The 13,614-nt window shown below is 47.4% G+C and overlaps 1 protein-coding gene across 2 annotated transcripts in view; it reads right to left on the bottom strand.

Annotated features, from left to right (window-relative positions):
* MAP3K14 (mitogen-activated protein kinase kinase kinase 14) overlaps positions 1 to 5,076 on the bottom strand; it is a 28,416-nt gene extending 23,340 nt beyond the window's left edge. For both annotated transcript variants that reach the window (XM_005532617.3, XM_014261176.2), the window contains exon 1: positions 4,946 to 5,076. The gene's annotated coding sequence lies outside the window, so the exon portion shown is untranslated. The remainder of the gene's footprint in view (positions 1 to 4,945) is intronic.
* Between the last annotated feature and the right edge of the window lie 8,538 nt (positions 5,077 to 13,614).

Raw genomic sequence — 13,614 nt, forward strand, 5'->3', positions numbered from 1 at the left:
CCTTAGCTAATGTGTGGGAGAAACTAAAATACCGGATAAGGTCACCTGAGACTTTAGGGAGTCAGAATTAACAAGATATTCAAACATTATTAATGTAAGAGATAACCACATGCCTTCTGCTCCTTTAAAATCTCCTCCCTCCTTCTCTAAACAAGTCCCTCTTCAGCTCTCCCATCTCAACTGGAAGGTGTTTGGAGCAGGAACCTTAAAAAAGCATTTCTGTGTTTCATGAAATGTTGTGAGAAAAACTCAGAGCTGGACAAGAGCCGTGCAAATGTCTCCACAGCACACCATAACTTGGGATCCTGCTTGGTGTGCCTGGCTCCAATCCCCCTGGATAATGACTTTGGGGAGAATTTCAGTTAAAGCTTTGTGGACCAGCCCATACATTTGGTCAAAAAAGACTTGGGAAAGAGCTCTATAATATATGTAAGACTTCCTAAGTCAGCTTCACAGAATGGAGATTTCTTCTCATCTGAGTGTACCCTTTCAGTAGCAGTTTCACACTGATATTTAATTTGAAAGAAAGAAGATAAAAAATTATGTTGTCTCAGTGAGGTTTCCCACTTCCTTATGGAGAGGAGTTCTGTGCACAGAGCACTAACTCAGGTTGGCTTTGCAGCTGCTGTTGGTTTGATCAAACACAAGGAGCATTTTTAGCCATGCTGCTTTGCTGACCACCACAACAAAGCAAGAGCTGGGAAGAGCCAGGAATTTCTGCATCACTAGTGCAGAGAATATCAACTGAGAACACCACACACCTTTTGGGGACCTTCCAGTCCTAACAGCTGTCAGTGAGTATGGCAGAAAGTGCCAAGTGTCCAGCCAAAAGAACCTACACAGGGTATTAGCTGCAAAATCCTTGTGCAAAACCACCAAACCTTCTCAAGGAACACATTCTTCCAAAGGAAAAAAAGATATATTATACTTGTTACATGGGTGGATCACATTAAAAATCTGGTCTGGGGCCAAAGGCATGTATGTATACATATATATTTTACATATATATATGTATTTACATATATATACTTTATATATATATATATACGTATGTATGTATGGAAGGATTCAAGACCAGGCTGGACAGGGCTTGGAGCAACCTGGGATAGTGGAAGGTGTCCCTGTCCATGGCAGGGGGTGAAACTGGATGAACTCTAAGGTCTCTTCCAACCCAAACCATTCCATAATTGTTTGTACAACCCCTTCAGACCTCAGGCACCACTGCCCTCCATCCCTGCCTCCTCTCAGCCTGGATGCCCCCCATGGGCTCCCCTGCCTGCCCACATTTCAGATGGAACTGAAATTCAGACAGTTCCGGTTTTGGCCCAGGCAGTTGAAGGCCTGTTACTGCAGTCCAGCCCTGGGGTGGAGATTTAAACTGCTCAGAGCTGTCAGCAGGACAAGTTTCAGTTTGTGTCAGAAGAGACTTAAAAACCAGTTGTAGTACTCAACAGCTCCCTGACCTCAACACACACTTAATGCTGCTTTAAGTGAACATGTCTAAGAGGGAAAAAAAAGACAAAAAAGTAAAAGAAAAGAAAAAAAATAGGAAAGGAAAGAAAAAAAAGAAAAAAAAGGAGAGACTTCCCTTGTGTATCTAAGAGCTCCAAAGTGAAAATAAATAGAATGCCTGACTGATTAAAATCCTGGTGAGTCAGAGCAGCAGTTGCTATTACAGGGAGCTCTCAGCCTTCACCTCCTCTTTGATAACCACTGTGACCCATCTGGCCATTCCAAAGGCTCCTGCACATCCCCCCTGGTCCCTCTCATGTGTATCCACAGATTTACCTGAGGAGCACCAGGGAAAGCTAAGAACCTTCTCCCCAAAGCACCACAAACTCCCTGTTTGAAGCACTGCACCATCAGCCCTATGTAGGAGCACATCACATTACAAACGATAGGCAGTGTGTAAACATGTTCTTTAAAGTGGTTTGATAGTAAATACTCCCAAATCCTGTTTCAGCCACTGGTGTTGCTTACTGTAAACATCAGGATAATGAGCCTGAGTTGTTTTTTTTAGTTGCCAGACATTACGATATTGCAATAGTTTGGTTACAAAATCTGCAGGGAAATATTTGACTTGGTTTAATTATCAGCAGATTTCTAAAAGCACCCAAACACACCTTTATCCTCATTTCCTCGAGGACAGCCCGAGCACAGCTCACCCCTGAACAAAGATATGAACACCACCACTTGCCCAGAGTTTACAAACACCACCACAAGCCCATTCACTCGAAGAATGCCTAGTTTTCCCCAACCCCTTTGTAAACAACGAGAACAGAAATAATCAAGACAAACTTCAGCCTGATAAGGATTTGCTTCCCAGCTGTTTTCACACAGCTCTCAGGCCACTGCTTAACAACATCCTGGCTTTGACAACCCACTTGTGAAATTATTTCCTAAATAAAGCACCTAAAGGGACAACTTCCACCAACCACCACAGACACACCTGAAAATCAATTCTGCCCAAGCAGGTGGAGCCAGGCTGTCACCAGTTGTTACTTTGTGCTGCTTTGTGGCTTTACATTTCAATCATATTTATAAAATCCATGTAAATCTATGGGGAAGGAGTAGGGCTGGGGTGCCAGGCAAAACCAACCTAAAAATTTAGTTAAATTTAGTATAGATAGAAGCAGTTCGACAGTATGTTGGAGTCTGAGGCACAGAGTGTGTGCCCTTATCTCTGATACCTGGCTCTGACATCCAAGAAAACACTGAATTTCATATAACACCATGAAAACAACTGTTAAATAGAAAAGCTAAAAATGTGAGTGTGTAAATTAGAGTTTTCTTAAGTCTGAGTGAAAAAGTTAAAGTTTAGAGTTTAAACTAATTTAGAGAACAAAAAACAAGATAGAAGATTTAAAATGTTATCCCTTGTCCTTCTTTCTTCTTCATCTTCTTCTTCTAGAAGTTCTTAAGTAATAGTTATGATTAAGTTATAGTTAAATGATTAAATGATTAAATAAAAAATGCTGCAGTCCAGCACACAAGTGTTAAATCATTGTCACTAAAAAAATAATTTACGTATCTATTGTTAATTGAGTGAAAGTAAGTATAAAAATAAACTATATTTCAAAGCCATTTTGTACCATTCAAACCAATTTAAGCCAAGCGATAGTGAATTAAACTTGAATAGAAAATCTAAAAAAAAAACCTGCCAAGTCATTTAATAATATATTATTAACACAAAAAACAAGAACCTAACGAGCCTTTAAAGTATTCTTCCTAACACAAAACTAAAATAAACGAAACTCCCTGTGAAAGAGTATCCCAAAAAAATCAGCCCTGAAAAAACCAAGATCCAGCAACACATTATCCTAATTTATGATTTGTCCTGACAATTCAGTTGGGATAATTTCACACTATAAATCAACATATGAACTGATTGGGATGATTTCTAACTGTCCAGCCTGAGCAGACTCTCAGGAGACAAACTCCCACATGAACTGTGGAACAGAACCACCTTTAGGCAAGACAAGGTCCATGTTCTTCAGGGCCCTGGTGTCACTAAATGGTGATCAGCAAAGCCCAGTCTCCTACAGACACAATTGCCATGTATCTGTCCCTACTCCTGGTCCCTCCATGCATCCTCATCTCCCTCTCCCAGCATCTCCAGACTCTTTCCTAACTCAGGGCTCTTTTACTCCCAGCCAGCTGCTCATCTCAGACCCTGGAAATCTTTCTGTCCTCCAGGTCTCAATCCCTCTGTCTCCACCAACACACTTGACACTTGCCAGCAAAGTTCAAAAGTCACAGAAGGAAAGCTGATTTATGGTCACGTCACCTCCATCCTCCTGGCAATTATATTAATAATTCAGCACCTCATCACTGCTACAGAGCTCAGCTCTACCCCCTCCCATTCAACAAAAAAAGAAGACTCAGGACAAACTCATTAACTTCAAGTTCATTAACTCCAGTGGTGTTGGATCAGGTCCCACAAACCCTTTAGATTTTCAGTTATGTTTGTTTGTTATGCTCCTTCACAGCACTCTACAAGACTCAGTCTCTTAATACAGTTAAAATTTAATAGTTAATAGCAAGTGACTCATTCCCAAGGAATCCGGTGGCCATGCCAATAACAGATTTCAACTGAGGTAAAATGCAATAAAGCAGCTCACTACAGACACACTCAATTCAACTATTCTTATCACTAATGTCACAGCATAGAAGCGCGAGTTATTACTCATAAAAGCGTTTAGAAAGCCAGTTGAAAAAGAAATTCAGACTTTGTTTATAGGTGCTGGTTTCAGACTGCTGTGTCGTACATGTGCGGAGCACTCAACACACGTTCCTAGTGTAAGCAGTTAAAGCTGACAGGAAGCATCTGAGATCAACCACAGCAGCAACTTATTAATCAGCAAAGAAACATTTTAACCTTTTTCCACAGGGGGTGGGGGGGAAAGAGAGAGAGAATTAGGCATTTAGTTGTGTCAAAGAAACGCTCGGAGTGAAAAGGACGGAGTGGTTCAGGTGAACGAAGGTCTGGCTCGGTTGTGTTGTGATGAGCTGAGCTCATCCCTGCCTCCTTCTCCCCTCTCCAGGGCCAGGGATCAGCGAAGTCCCTGCATCGGGAGCCCGGGGAACCGGGAGCTCAGGGGCTGAGGGGCACCAGGAGATCAGAAAGTCGGGTTGTCGAGGGCACCAGGAGCTCGGGACACCGGGAGCCGCAGACTCGAGAAGGTGCCGGGCAGCGCAGTGACATCCACGCTCCGAACACATACACACAGCACTGCTGCGGGAGCGGCTGCGGCGGCGCCCGGAGAGCCCATCGGCCGTTCGGAGCCCCCTGGCTCGGCCGCGGCTCCTCACACGCTGCTCCCGCCGGCAGCCGCGGAAGCTCCGCCAGGCCCTACCGGGTAGATGCACCCCGCAGCTCCCGGACGGAACCCCGCACCCCGGACCCGGATCCCGCCTCCGCAGCGGTGGCCGGGCCCGCACCTACCACTCAGGCACGGTTCGGCTCAGCCCGGTCCAGCCCGGTCCGATTCTGCTCAGCTCGCCCGGCACAGCCCGGCGCGGCCCCTCAGGCCTCCTCGGCAGCTCCCGCTCACTGACAGGCGGCGCCCAGCGACAGCCCCACCCCCTGTCTCCGCACAGCCAATCACCGCCGCATGTCGCCGCATGGACACGCCCCTCCTGCCTCAACTCCCAATCAGCGCACGGTTCTTGCCTCGGCTCCGCCCCCCGATGCGGCCCCGGCTGGCTGGGTTTCCCAGAAGTGGGCGGGGCTTTCTGCCGGGCAGGCCCCACCCCGCGGCTTCTCCGGGCGCCGTCGCGCTGCGCATGCGCGTTTGGGTATGAGGGCGGGGTACGGAACGACCGCCGGTCCCCTCACGATCGTCCGCCATGTTGGCTGTGACTCTGGCCGGTCTCGGAACCCGCCGAGTCTCTCGGTTCCTTCAGGCAGGGGGCGACAGGCGTGTTGAGGCCACCTCGGAGCCCCCTCGGAGGTACCTCGGTGCCGCAGTAGCGCGTTTTCCCTTTCAGCAGCCGCTCCAGAGACTCGCCCATTACATTGCCGTTGCCTTCGGAAGCTGAGACTTTCTACTGATTCGATTTTTTTTTCCTTGTCTAAAACTCCATCTCCCTTTCCCGGTGAAGTGGCAAGGGAAGGGCCGCAGGATTATGTCCCCCCATGCCGGCGCTCGTCCGGCCACGGGGAGTGGGAGGTGTCAGTCTTGCTGGGGGGAGATTTTCGAGTAGTGTAAGTTTACGATAACTTTGATCTCCCCGGTAAACGACACTTTTTATTCGGGTTACACTTTGCCCAAGTACGGTTATGTTTTGCTTTTACACTGAAGGAAGGGGTGGGTGTGGGTGGCTTGGTCCTTGACTCAGTGAGTGGAAGAGCCATGGGAAATAGATAATTTCAGAGGTAGTTTCAGAGCTTTCAAGAAAGAATTCTGATGAACTTAGCCATAGAAACATGGAATGGATTTGATTGGAAGGGACCCTAAAGCTCATCCACTGCCACCCTGTGCCAGAGGTAGGGACACCTTCCACTGTCCCAGGCTGCTCCAAGCCCTGTCCAGCCTGGCTTTGGACACTTCCAGGGATCCAGGGGCAGCCACAGCTTCTCTGGGCACCTTGTGCCAGGGCCTCACTGTCCTCACCGGGAAGAATTTTTTCCAGTGCTTATTCCTTCTGGATTTGGACTCCTTGTGTGATACATGAGCAGGGAATGATTCACAGCTCTGGCAGAGTCTGTGTGTGAGAACTACAGGGACAGTGCTTGGAGCAGCCTTGGAATGGGCAGTAGCAAGATCCCACATCCCTCCCCTTCAGCATACACTGGCTCTGCACAGGGGCCTCTTGCTCAAACTCCTTGCATAGTTAGGACAGGAATTTTAACTCTCAACAGCTCTTTCACAGGAGGATTCTATTGTGTCAGTTGATGATTGAGTATTGGTTGCACTCAATGATCTTAGAGGTTGTTTCCAGCCTGAATGATTGAGTGGTTCTATGCTTTGTTGCAGAACAGTTCCCTGTTGCCTGTTTAACTCTGGGTATGAACCCTGAGTTAACAGAACCCGTCACAGTAGGTCACTGTCATACCACACTGTCATACACTGTAATGTGTGTTGTAGTCAACAGAATTTTCTGCAGGTTACTCCAGAACTCGTGGAATTGTTTAAAATGTGCATGGAAAATACGGGGAGTGGGTTTACTATCATAAGGTCAGCCCTCCAAGAGAGACATTAGATGAACATTTTTAGTCTTCCCTGGAGCAGCTCTGGGTTGGGTTTGGAGTTGAGTTTTGGGTTCATGTTCTGCGTGCTCTCATGTTTGAGCAGAACATGTTAAGAGTCACAGAACCTGGGATCCACACAGCCTCCAACATCCCCAAGTAAAGAATCATCCTTACAGAGTCAGAGACTGGTTTGGGTGGGAAGGGATCTGAATGTTCCTCTGCCATGTGCAGTAAGACTTTCCCAGGGTGCACCAAACCCCGTCCAACCTGGCCATGGACACTTCCAGGGATCCAGGGGTGGCCACAGCTTCTCTGGGCACCCTGTGCCAGGGCCTCACCTTCCTCCCAGGGGATCATTTCTTCCTAATTCAAGCTGAAAGAAACCTTGAAGTGAGGTAGGAGTTGTGATAGTAGCTGGTCATTTGACATAATTTACGTTTAAAAGTCTGAGGTTATTTTTGCCAGAGTAGTTGAGGTGATTGTGGTGTTGCATTTAGGGGTATTTATGACCTTGATATTTTTATCACAGTGGAAAGAAGAGCAAACAAAGCTTTTGACAAAATATGAAAGACCTTAATACCCATGTTGTGGATTTCAACAAGCCACACTTTCCATTGGAGTTATGTTCTGTAGTTGTTGGGTTAGAGGGATGACAGGAGGTGGACAGGACTGAGAAAAGCACATGCGGTGCTTGTTGCAAGCCCAGGCTCAACATTGAAATCCAGAACACTCTGCTTTTCTCTTGTGGTTAAATCGTGCAAAATGAATCAATGGCAGAGAAGTTTGTCACTCTTGGAGCCATAAAGAATGTCTTGAAGGCACGAACAAAGTTTGATTGGTGTAACAATGATGCTGCAATCAGCGAGCCGTGGTCACAGCACAGATACAGCTCAGAGATGGGAAGAGCCCTTTAGCTGGGAGCAGCAGGAGCCCGTCCCGATCACTCGGAGCTCCCGACACCTCTGCAGCCCCAGCAGTAGCTTGGAGCAGGGTGAGAGCACCGCCTGTCCCACCCACCGGAGCAGAAGCAACACTGGGGCCGGCTCTGCTCTGCCCCTCGTTCTGCTCTGCCCCTCCGTGCTGGTTCCAGGGGCTGCTACGGCCGGCTTGGGTTTCTGTTGCAGCAATCAAACCCACAAGTAGCTCTGAGCACCAGCACACATGGAGAGAATGCAAATACAGCTGTGCTCCTTGTTATGGAAATAGCACAGGGTGTATCTGTACTGGGTTTGGAGAGTTAGCACAAATAGCTGCATTAATAACTGCTGCGAAATACACAGTGTCCTCCTTTCAGGTGCCCCAGTAGAGTCAAAATCTACTCCTGTGATTACAGTTACAGTTCAGAGAGCACCCATGGCCTCACAGAAACCTTTTGTTCCTGCCTGGATTGATTACGGTGATCTACTCTGGGACCAGTGGTCAGGAAAAGCTCTTAGTTGGGAGTTCCTGATCTGTTACTCCACATTTGGTGCTCATTGCGTGTGTGTGAGCCAAAAACAGCGTGTTACAATACAAGGACTCGAGCTAGCCAAGGCTTTGGCAGCTTTGGTCTGGATCCAGAGATGGAGACAGCTCATTCCACCTTGGCTCATCTCCAGTATCATCCTGCCAATCCCAGTGACATGTCACCACTTTAACAAAGAAGAATTCTGACCACTTTGCCCCCCTGCCAGTCCATGCTGTCTTGGCCTAATCCCTCTCCTAGAAGCTGAGGTCCAGCCCTCGTGGGTGCTGCTGAGCTTGGAGCACAGGAGGGGTGGGGGCCACTATGTGCTGGCATTCCCAGAGCCTCTGTACTTGGGTCAAAGTCTCCCCTCCTTTAGGTTGTGTTGGAGTTTGGTGTCTGGCCACAGCAGCTACACTGGAGAAGCTGTGTGGAGGGTGATCCTCACAAGGAACATTGGGGACCTTATCCCTGGGAAGAGCTCCTTCACCAGGTGTTGTGGTGATGATGACAGAGCAGTGCTCTGTCCTCTGGAGGCATGGCATTGATGTACCAGCTGCACAAACCCTCTCTGTGAGGGAGCACTGGAGCTCTCAGACCTGAGGTGGCCCCACTCAGACCCCACTGCTCTCATTGTGACATTTGGAGCCACCTTGAGCCAGAGTGACAAAAGGGCTCTTGGCTGTTCCTTTCTTCAGAACTTCATCCTGAAGCAACTGCTTGAAAACTTCACCATTGAAAAGTTTCACTTCCCAAATACTGCTGTGCTATAAATACCCTGTGCAGTAGGATATAACATTTACTCCCACAGGAGACACAGCAGGCTTTGTAACTTGCGAACTCCTTAACCCTTGAGTGAATACAAGGTAAGGAGCGTGCGGGACAGACTCATGTTGCAGCCTGTGAGCTGCTGTGGGCTGCTGGAGAGGAAACAGGATGTGAATTGCACACAGAGTTACTGCAGTTAGACTGGAAAAATTCACTTCTTCCAGCTGTTTGGACATCACAGAGTGAAGATGTTGCTTTAGGAATATTAGTGCTTTATTCCACTCTTATCAACTGATCTCAGAGCACTTTCCTGTCCAAACCAAAGAAGTACTTAAGTTAGTTTGCTTTTATTTCCGATTCTGCGACTGATTTATGATCCTTAACAAATTTCTTAGTTCCTTGGTTTCATTCCCATATAAAACAAATGGTAAATGCTTTGCTCTTGTTCTTCGCAAGAACTGCTTTTCTCTTGTTCTTCACATGTTGTGTTTATATGTCATAGAGTCATGGAATGGTCTGGGATGGAAACCCAAAATGAGATGGAAAGCCCGTGCAGTCCCACCCCCTACCATGGCCAGGGACACCTTCCACTATCCCAGGGTGCACCAGACCCTGTCCAGCCTTGCCTTGGACACTTCCAAGTGTCCTGTTCCACAGGATGCTTCCCTGGGCATCCTGTGCCAGGGCCTGCCCACAGGGAACAGTTTCTTCCTTAACACAGAATCAGAGAATGGTTTGGCTTGGAAGGGACCTTATAGAGATCATATATATATATATATGTATATATATATATGATATAGATAGATGATAGATAGATAGATAGATAGATAGATAGAATAGAATAAAGATATGTACTAGAAATTCAGCCATTAGTCTCTGCCTCTGTAGGGTGCCCTGACTGAAGTGCTGGGGTGCTGATGTTTCATAAATGTACTATAGAAATATACAAATATCGTCTCTCTCTGTATACTTGTGTCTTAATGGGCATAGGTTTGTAATGTTTGTATCTTTCTTATTGAGAAAGAGCTGAAGACACCTAGATGGGTAGATCTTAAAATGAGTGGGTCATCTTATCCCCTTGCATAACCTCACCTCAAGCAAGGTGTGTGTCAGGGCAAGTCAAGAGCACGATTATGAGAGCAGCCCAGTGCTGCTGCTGCTCCTCTGCAGGTAATGGAGCCCAAGGTTTTAAAATTGTGTGATGTTGGTGTGTGAGTGTTTGTCTGGTGCTTAAAAGACTGCAGAAAGAGTTGATGTAAAGCTGTGTCTGGGAGGTTTAGGCTGGAGATCAGGAGAAGCTTTTTCCCCCCCACAGGTGTTGGGAACTGCTCAGGCTCCCCAAGCAATGGGCACAGCCCCAAGGCCAGAGCTCCAGGAGCGTTTGGACACCGCTCCCAGGGATGCACAGGCTGCGATTGTTGGAGTGTCTGTGCATGGCCAGGGATTGGACTGGATGATCCTTGGGGATCCCATCCAACTTGGGATATTCCATGACTCTATGAGAGAATGTCTTGGGATATTCATGGCTTTATAAGAGAAATGAACTCTAGCATAGGAAATGGACTGGTTTCATCTCCCTGGGGTGGGGGATATGAAAACAAACAAATTCAGGCCATTGTAGAATGGGTTTGATTCCAATTCTAATCTCAGTTACATGACATAGATGTGATCCCTCCCAAGTGCTTATGCCAGTGAAAATGCCTCAATGGCTTCCCAAAGTTTTTCATCAGCTCTTCTGAATGCCAGGCAGTTCCAATTAATCAGAGATTGGCCCTGCAGGGAATACATTGCTGCACAGCTTCCTCTTGTCTTTGCCAAAACACGATCCAGTCACTTGTGTTTCTGATGAAGTTCTGCTTTTGGCTCTCGGTGCAGGGCTATCACCAGGAAACACACGGCAGGGCAATCCCGCAGTGTGTCCTGTCGGGAGCCACAGCGGGCACAGGGAGCAGGGCCAGAGCTCCTCGTGGGTGCTCATTTATGGGCAGGACAATTGAGTAAACATCGATTTTTCCTCTCTGCTGCAAGCTCAGCTGGGGATTTCAGTGCTCCTCTGACCGACTTGTACGGAGCTGAGTCTTGATCAGATTCTGCTGCAGAGGCACCGACACTGCCCTTATCAAAGAGGAAATGCGTGCTGGGAAGACAAAGCTGAGATTATTAAAAGTAGACTCTGATTTTGGGCCATGGGTCCTCAGTTTAAGGAAATTTGAACATTCTTGTAGATTACAGGATTTCTCTGATTCTGATGATTCTGTAAAGGCTTTCCAAACTCAGCTCCCTAAAAATAACTTTTCTGAAAGTCACAGGTTGCATTCAGAAACAAATGTCACTCGCCTCAGATATTTAGGAATATATTAGAGAATAATCCCCAAGTCTTTGTCAGAATATTACAGTAGGCATGTGGTGGTTTTCTTTCTAAGCCCCGGCTCTGATAATTAAGTAGTAAGTGAAAAATTCAAATACTGCTTTTTGAAAAGGAATTATTAATATATAGTTTGTGAATTGTGAAAAATCAAGAGGTTGATTTTCCTATTTGATTGAATACTCTGGTTTAACTGGTGTCTCTTAATCCAAAACAAGCAATACCTTCCTCCCAGGGAGCTGGTTCTAATTCAATTCTTTGTAGCCATTTCTCAAAAATATGTCCCAGCTACAACCTTTACTCATTAGCGCCTGGATCTTTATATCTGTCCTTCTGGGAGGGAAAAGTCTGCTGGATTTTGTGAGCAGCATCTCAAGGGACTTTTTTTTTGCTGATGTGTAGAGATCAGGGATGGGAAGTCAGTGGAGATGCCTATGCACAGTATTTATGGGGTTTTCATACTCTATGGAGTATTTCAGCAGCAGGAGGGGCCAGTGCTGGCATTCCCTGCAGGTTTTTCTCTGTGTACAAAGAGGACTTTGTCCCTAGATAGCTGCTCTGGTCACATCCCACTCTGATTTCACTAGGAGCAGATAAAAAGTTTGCTGTTAATGTCACATAAAGCCGAGCTGAGATGTGCCAGGCAGGGTCCAAAAGCCACCCTGACCTGCTGGGATTCCAGGCTGAGGTGTGCAGGTCATTCCAAAGTAATTCACAGCTTGTTGCAAGCAAGACACCTGGAAAAAGGAATTTGGCTTTACGTTTCAGCTGAGCGAGCTGGTGGCTGAGCTTCCTCTGCAGGGTCATGGCACAAAATCACAGAATCATTCAGAAAGTCAGAAAAGACCTATAGGATCATCAAGTCCAACCATCAACCCTACTCCACCACCATTGTCACCACTAAACCATGGTGTGAAGTGCCACATCTGCACACATTTCAAACACTTCAGGGATGGAGACTCCACCACTGTCCTGGGCAGACTGTGCCAAGGCTGGACAACCCTTCTGGGAATAGCTTTTCCCTAATCCAACCTAAAACCCTCCTGGCACAACCTGAGGCCATTCCTGTTGTCCCATCACTTGTTACCTGGGAGAAGAAACTGATCCTTACCTGGCTGCAGCCTCCCAGCTTTGCAGGGCTCCTCGTGTTGGACAGCACTGGCTTTATTCCCTACGTCTGGTTTGTTCCTTCCACAGCAGAGCACAGCGCTCACTGGGGAGGCTGGGTACAGGCACCTTTGATTGCAAGAATTAATCCAGTTAGCAATTTTTAAAGGCCACAGGATGAGGACACAAACTGAATGGCTTACTTGGGTTTCAGTTTCCTCTTCCCCAAATTGCAGTAGTCTGTAAATCATAGAACTATGGAATGGTTTGTGTTGAAAGGGACTTTAAAAACCATCTCATTCCACTCCCCTGCTATGGGCAGAGACACCTCCTGTTACCCAGGTTGCTCCAAGCCCCATCCAAGCTTCCAGAGAACTATAATATATGAACAAATGGTCATTTATGTGAATAATATGGCCATGTATGTGTCCAAATATGACCATTTATTTGAATACATATGACCAATAATGACACAATATATTAATAAATTACCGTATTCATGTCCACTTTTCTCAGTCCAGAGGGAGGGCAGGAAGGTGAGCAACATCACATCTGTGCTCCTGCACCTTAGACAAGACTTTGTCATCATACTGGGACTGGTTCTTGCTGGACAATGAAGCCAAGGGCTGGAACACCTCTTCTATGAGGACAGGCTGAGGGAGCTGTGGTTCCACCTGAAGAGGAGAAGGCGCCAGGGAGACCCCAGAGCTCCTTCCAGCACCTAAGGGAGCTCCAAGAAAACTGGAGTGGGACTTAGGACAGTGGTCTGGAGGGACAGGACAAAGGGGAATGGCTTCCCACTGCCAGGGGAGCAGGGATAGATGGGATATTGGAAAGAATTGTTCCCTGTGAGGGAGTTGGGGCCCTGGCACAGGGTGCCCAGAGAAGCTGTGGCTGCCCCTGGATCTCTGGAAGTGTCCAAGGCCAGGCTGGACGGGGCTTGGAGCAGCCTGGGATAGTGAAAGGTGTCTGTGCCCATGCCAGGGCATGGGACTGGGTGGTGTTTTAGGTGCCTTCCCACCCAAACCATTCTGGGATTCCGTGGTTTACAGGATCGCAGGGACAGGTGTGCGGGGCTGGTGTTACCTGGAGCAAAGCCCCAGCACAGGGGCTGAGGGAGGCAGCTTTGGGCAGTGTGGGTGACCTGGGCATTAGACCCGGCTGTGTCTGCAGGCAGGGACAGGGGGCTGCCCTGGGCTGCGGCTTTAGGCACCGTGACCAGAGCCCACCGTCCCT

The sequence above is a fragment of the Pseudopodoces humilis genome, chromosome 29 (assembly GCF_049639895.1).
Source record: "Pseudopodoces humilis isolate 2021_Gansu_Grassland_sample_001 chromosome 29, ASM4963989v1, whole genome shotgun sequence".
NCBI lineage: Eukaryota > Metazoa > Chordata > Aves > Passeriformes > Paridae > Pseudopodoces > Pseudopodoces humilis.